Source organism: Saccopteryx bilineata, chromosome 8 (assembly GCF_036850765.1).
Source record: "Saccopteryx bilineata isolate mSacBil1 chromosome 8, mSacBil1_pri_phased_curated, whole genome shotgun sequence".
In the NCBI taxonomy this organism is placed as follows: Eukaryota; Metazoa; Chordata; class Mammalia; order Chiroptera; family Emballonuridae; genus Saccopteryx; species Saccopteryx bilineata.
In genome coordinates, this window is record NC_089497.1 from 27,541,772 (window position 1) to 27,548,185 (window position 6,414).

At 39.1% G+C, this 6,414-nt stretch overlaps 1 non-coding gene across 1 annotated transcript; it reads right to left on the reverse strand.

Moving 5' to 3' along the window:
* Nucleotides 1-6,048: 6,048 nt before the first annotated feature.
* On the reverse strand, nucleotides 6,049-6,176 carry LOC136312405 (small nucleolar RNA SNORA27). The gene has a single exon (XR_010726991.1). It is a non-coding gene; the product is annotated as a small nucleolar RNA SNORA27 (small nucleolar RNA).
* Between the last annotated feature and the right edge of the window lie 238 nt (nucleotides 6,177-6,414).

The following is a 6,414-nucleotide window of genomic DNA, read 5'->3' on the forward strand; positions in this document are numbered from 1 at the left end:
TTTGTATCCTTTCTGATGCTTTCAGTTTCTTTACTGAAGTGTTCATTAAGTCCATCCATTATAGCTTTGAGATCTTTAAGTATCCTAAAAATCATTATTTTATACTATACATCCAGTAATTTAATTACTTCTGATTTGTCCAAGACTTTATCAGAGGATTTATTTTGTTGAAGCATATGACTTATACTTCTCTGCCTACCCATTATTCTCTATGACTTGTAGGCTTCTTCCAGCTGTGATTTCCTTTCCTAGTAGAGCCTCTTTGAAGTCTTGATTTGTTTGTTTTCTTCTCAGTTTTCTTAACTCAGTGGTAGTCTTGTTTACTGATCTCAACAGGGGGCTTATTTGGAGCTGTATCTAGGAATGCAGTGGGTGTAACCTAAGACTCTGAAGGGCTGATCTGCCAGCTTCTCTTTAGGGGTGGGGTGCTTTCTCCGTTTCAAAGTAGGGGGAAGTGTATCTCAGATATCTATGGAGACCTGAGTTACTGCCCCTTTTCCCCACTTCCTGGTTTTAGCTGTGTATTGGTGCTCTGATTTGAGCTGGAGAGCTTTCTGGAGGTGGGTCACCTGGAACCACTTTAGGCTTGTGCTTTGTTGAGGGTTCAATCCCTCCCCCAGCTATGGCCACCTCAGCACTGGATGAGTCAGCTTCTCAGGTCATCCCATGCATTCCTCTGCATGTCACCATCTGTCTCTCTCTCCCTACTTTCCTTTTGGAAGACAAGCCAGCCCTCTGCACACCTCGTTCTCAGGTCCCAGGCAAGTGGCTGTGAGTGATATTCTCTGCTTTTCTCCTTATAATAAAAGCCCTTCTGGGCTCTCAGTCTCACACCACCTCTGTTCTTGGAAGCAAGGGAGACCCACCGTGCCTCAGTGCTCTCTACCAGGCTCAGTGTGGCTTCTTCTTTGCTCATTAGTTTTTGAGACCTGTTCTTTTAATTTAAAGTTGGTTTCTCACGCTGAATGTTCCTAAATCAATTTGTAATCCAAGTTGGTGGTGTGAGCTGGGAGTCTGTGCGTCTGCCTACTCCGCTGCCATCTTGGTTCTGCAAGCTCTCTCATGTTTTAAGATTCTTGAGTCTCTTTCTTCATCCCTCTGTATCATTTCTAGTTGCCTGTCTTCAATGTCACTGATTTTCTTCTCTATCTGGCCTGTTATTTTAGCTAAACTTGTTAGCTCATTTTTCAATTCGTATACTGAGTTATTTATCTTTGTTTTTAAATTTTTAATCTCCTTGAAAAGGTACTTATTTGTTTTCTGAGCTCATTAAGTTGCCTATTAGTGCTTTGTCACATCTTGTTGAGTATTTTCACAACTTTGATTTTTGAATTCTCTATTATTTAACTTCAAGGTTTCCATGTGATTGAAATGGCTTCCTGGAGAGTTTTCATTTATTTTTCAACTGTGTCTCTTACTTGGGCAGCCATGGTATTCATTTTTTTTCTGTTTTGAGTGCATTTAAGAGTGTTATTGTTAAGAAAGAGAGCAAAAAACAACAAAAATGTAAAATATGGGCCTGGCCTGTTGGTTCAGTGCATAGAATGTTGGCCTGGCTTATGGATGTCCCAGGTTCAATTCCCAGTCATAGCACACAAGAGAAGTAACCATCTGGTTTCTTTCTTTCTCCTTCTTCCTTTCTCTTCTTTCTGTCCTGTAGACAATGGCTTGATTGGTCCCAGCATCAGCCCTGGTCACTGAGGATAGTTTTGTTGTAAGCTGGCAAAGCCCTTACTGTCTAAGAGTTAAGCCAAAAGCTAACCTTTCCCCACACCCTCTGATTATTTTTGCTCCTTGAAGCAATTTACATGCTCTTCCTCTTAACCTTTGTTTATAGAACTGCTGGTTATAATGTTATGCATGATGAAAGGTCATACACTTTTGAGAGTGGTCCTATTTATACTTCAGATATGTGACTTTGTGTCAGAGACTCCCTTGTTTTGCAAATGGCTTTGTTTTCTGCAGTATAAAATAAAGCTGACTGGAGGTGTCTGGGCTTTTGGCAGGTCATCAGCCTGCAAAAGAGCCCCAATCCCATTCTTTTTCTATTTATTTCTTTATTCCCCACCATTCTCACTTAGGACCTGGTCAAATATGAGTCACACTGGTTTGCAGCAGTCTGAGAACATCAGCCTCACATACTAAAAATAGCTTGGTTGATTTGAATGTTGGCCCCAGATAGGGTTTGCCAGTTGGATCCCAGTTGGGGTGCATGCAGGAGTTTGTCTCACTATCTTCCTTCCTTTCACCTATACAAATAAATACATACATAAATAAATAAAGTTAAAACTGAAAATAATATAAAAGATAAAAAATAGGAGAGAAAACCACAAAATATAGAACAAGAACCAGAAAATAATAAAAAACAAACAAAACAACAAACAAAAAATTAGAAGAAAAGAAAAATCACCTTTAAACTTCCAAGCAAAAAGAAGTTTTTTTATTTTTTTCCCATAGGTAATGATGGACTACAAGTTTTAGCTTTGTTATATTCCCAAGCAGACCTCTGCTGAGAAGCTGCTCTCAGGATATTGGAGATGGAGCTGCAGTTGTGATGATGGGTGGGGCATACTGTGACATTAATGGCTTTAGCAATAATGATCTCAGGCCTCTGGGCGCTACTTCTTGTGTCTTTACAGACCAGGAGACCAGGCAAGGAGCACTTCTGTTCCTCAAGAGGAAGAGTGGCTCTGTAGAATTAGCCGTGGGGTATGTCTCTGCCACTCTCTGGTACCCTCACGGGGAGGGAGGTGGAATCTGGGAGGCTGGGGTCTGCACTTTGTATTTTTGTTTCTCCTTTCAAGTATAGGCTTCTGGTAGATCATGGGAACACTGGCAGTGACCCCTCATTTTGTCACCACTTTGGTTCCATATCTCCCTAAATTCCCACCAATTTCTCCACTCCTCCAGGCAGAAGAAGACCCAGTCAATCCAGGTTTCTCTCCTCTCTGGAGTCCCAGCAGACAAAAACCCAGACCCGTGATGGCGAACCAATGACATGCATGTCAGCACTGACATGTGTAGCCATTTTTGATGACACACGGCTGCATGAAGCTGCATACCAGAGAAGTATGGGGCTGCATGCTGAGAAGGACATTTCATCCTTGGCTCCTGCAGGTGCAGTAGCCAAGGATAAAACATTTGCTGTAGTGTAGACACTCTTGCCAGAGGTCTATAGTCCAAAACAACAGAACTTCAGCACAGAACATCTAGTTCTGGGACTTCTGGTTAGGCTGTTAGGGGATCTTTGACCTCACTTCTGGCCGGTGGAGAAGGGAGCAGTGGAATGCCACAGGGGACGCATCTCTGGGGGCCCTGTGATTGCCATTACCAGCAACCACATAACCACAGCAACCATCATCCAATCTACTGTTCTGGGGTGTCATGGATTTCTAACTGACCATCATTACTGAGATAAGTGAGGGGGAGGCTGGGAGAGGTGAGGGCCTGTGCTATGGGTGCCATTTCCCGCCGCCATTAGAAATAGCGGCAGCTATCTTAATTTACATAAGATGCAACTTGCAGAATTTCAAGACAGCATCTGGGTTCAGGTGTTTGTCGACTTGAGGTCAAAGCTTGAGAATCTGGAAAGGTGCTGCTTGGAGAATCAAGAGGAGTGCCACTATGAACAGGAAATTTGGAGTGCCTAGAACTGATTACCAGACACTTTTAACACCCTGAAAAATATAGCAATGGCTTTACTCACAATTTTTCTCTCAACGTACTTTTGTGAGACTTTAAATATGCTCTCAGGATATTGGAGATGGGGCTGCAGTTGTGATGATGGATGGGGCATGCTGTGACATTTATGAGAGCATCATCTCAGCATTATATAATATCAAAACCAACAAAAGAAACAGATAGACAGATAAAGTTAGTAGCGCTTGCTTGGGCTTGAAGTGTACAAAATTTAAGATTTAGCCAATGAAAGTCAGCCACAAAAAAGTCACTAATATGCATGTTAAATAATTCCCCTCCCCCTCACTTATCTTAGTTCACGACACCCCACACAAGTTAAATAATTTCAAGACCAACAAAAGAAACCGACTGACAGATGAACAAAGAAGTCACTTAGCAGGTAAGTTAAATAATTAGTTTTTGGTTTATTAAATACAGTTATATATTACAATTATACGTTTTTGTTATTTAAACTAAGTATTGCAAAATTATGGTTTTTTTCTCGAAGGGACACACCACCCAAGTTATGCTTGGTTTTTTGGCGAATTTTGACACACCAAGCTCAAAAGATTGCCCATCACTGACCCAGACAGTCCAGTTTCTCTCCTCTCTGGAGCCAACAGCAAGTGCTTCTTATCCTCCACCTCGTTCTCAGTTCTTCCCACCTTTAGTTCATTCCCTGCAAGGATCTTTCAGTTAAGCTTTTAAGCCCAGCTGAGGTCCTTTCATTGAGTTATAGTTGTTTAGTTTATTGAAATTTCAGGAGGAGATATCAAACATATTTGTCACACCACCACAACTCTTACATATCTCAATTTGATTTTCATAAACAAAATTTAAAAAAAGAAAACAAATGGAGAAGATAGAGCAGGACCTGAGGTTTACTCTACACAGATATGACAAGGCCAGAGTAACTATGTGTAGTGACAGCGGCCAATTGGAGAGGGCCCTCTGGACCTGTTGGCTCTCATTTGGATGCCACCCCAAAAATGTGAAAGTGGGAAGAAAAATTACTTGCAGCTCACACTGGCTGAGGCTGTGCTAGAGGGAAAGGTCAGATCCATTCTGCTCCTGGTATGAGCCAGTGACACCACACCCCTTGTTCATTTAATATGATTATCATATTGTTAGTTAATGTTGGCCCCAGATGGGGTTTGCCAGTTGGATCCCAGTTGGGGTGCATGCAGGAGTTTGTCTCACTATCTTCTTTCCTTTCACCTATACAAATAAATACATACATACATAAATAAAGTTAAAACTGAAAATAATATAAAAGATAAAAAATAAAAAATAAGAGATAAAACCACAAAATATAGAACAAGAACCAGAAAATAATCAAAAACAAACAAAACAACAAACAAAAAATTAGAAGGAAAGAAAAATCACCCTTAAACTTCCAAGCAAAAAGAAGTTTTTCTATTTTTTTCCCATAGGTAATGATGGGGAAAAAAAAGTGTTTTTTTTTTTCTTCTAAAACCTGTTTTTAATACACTAAGCCTATAGTTACATAGCTGTAGGCTACTTTCTAGCGCAGCCATGTACTTCAGTTACCTTAAATTAAATTGCTTGCTTCAAAATCTATTTATTACAGTCATATATTATTATACAATCTAATATATGCTAATAATTATATAATCTAAGTAGATACTATGTAAATGAATGAAATAAATATTGGAATAAAAATTATTTCCATAAAAACTAAAGTGAATGCTTTGGATATTGATAAAATCATGGCACTTATGCTTGACACCTAATTAGGAATGAATGAGATAACTGAGGCTGGAGCAAGGGATCATACCAATCTAGAAAGCATTTTCACTCACACTGCTTGATAGGTGAAGCTGTGAAGTAGTTTCTTGCTCTGAGACTAATTAGAAACTTGGGCATGATATTGTAATAATTTTTTAATCTGAAGATTGATATATTTACAGTTTAGTTGAAATATTTAAAGCAGTAATCAATTTTTATTCTTTACGTTTTCAACTTTTACTTTAAACTGTTATCCTGAGTATATCCTAAGGTCTTGAGTATAGTATATAGTCCCATTACCTAAATCTTTTGTACTAGCTGGAAGATAAATAGTGATGCTAGATAGTTACTGAATTTTCTCAGACGAGGTTTTATAACACAGATTTTAGTGTTTGATTAAAAAAAAGTTTAAAAAAGTTTCTATTGATTTTTGGTGAGGGGGAGAAAAAGGAGAGAGAGAGAAGTATCAACTTGTTGTTCTACTTAGTTGTTCACTCATTGGTTGCTTCTCATATGTGCACTGACCGAGGATTGAACCCATGACAGGATGCTTGGATGATGCTCTTCCACTGAGCTACCTGTTCAGGGCCATGCTTAATTTTTTCTTCTTTTTCTTTTTCAATTTGTTTCCTCTGACAGGATGCAAGACAAACACCCAGTTTGCTTGAGTTTTAAAAGGATTATTTCCTTTGCCCCACTTGAATGACCAATAAAGACACAAGTCGTACGGGCAAAGTGAAAAGGGGGTATTGATTTTTTTTAAAGATGATTCCTCTCTCTCTCTCTCTCTCTCTCTCTCTCTCTCTCTCATATATATATATATATATAATCCCTCAGAAGAAAACAGAAGAGATTAGAAAATACTCTACTGCAATTATCCAAAAATGTAGATGCACCATTGTTCTTTACTTACAGTAAATGCACAAAAGACTTGATTGGTTCCAGATGAGTAAAGCCAACACATTTGTTATAAAATATAAAAATGTT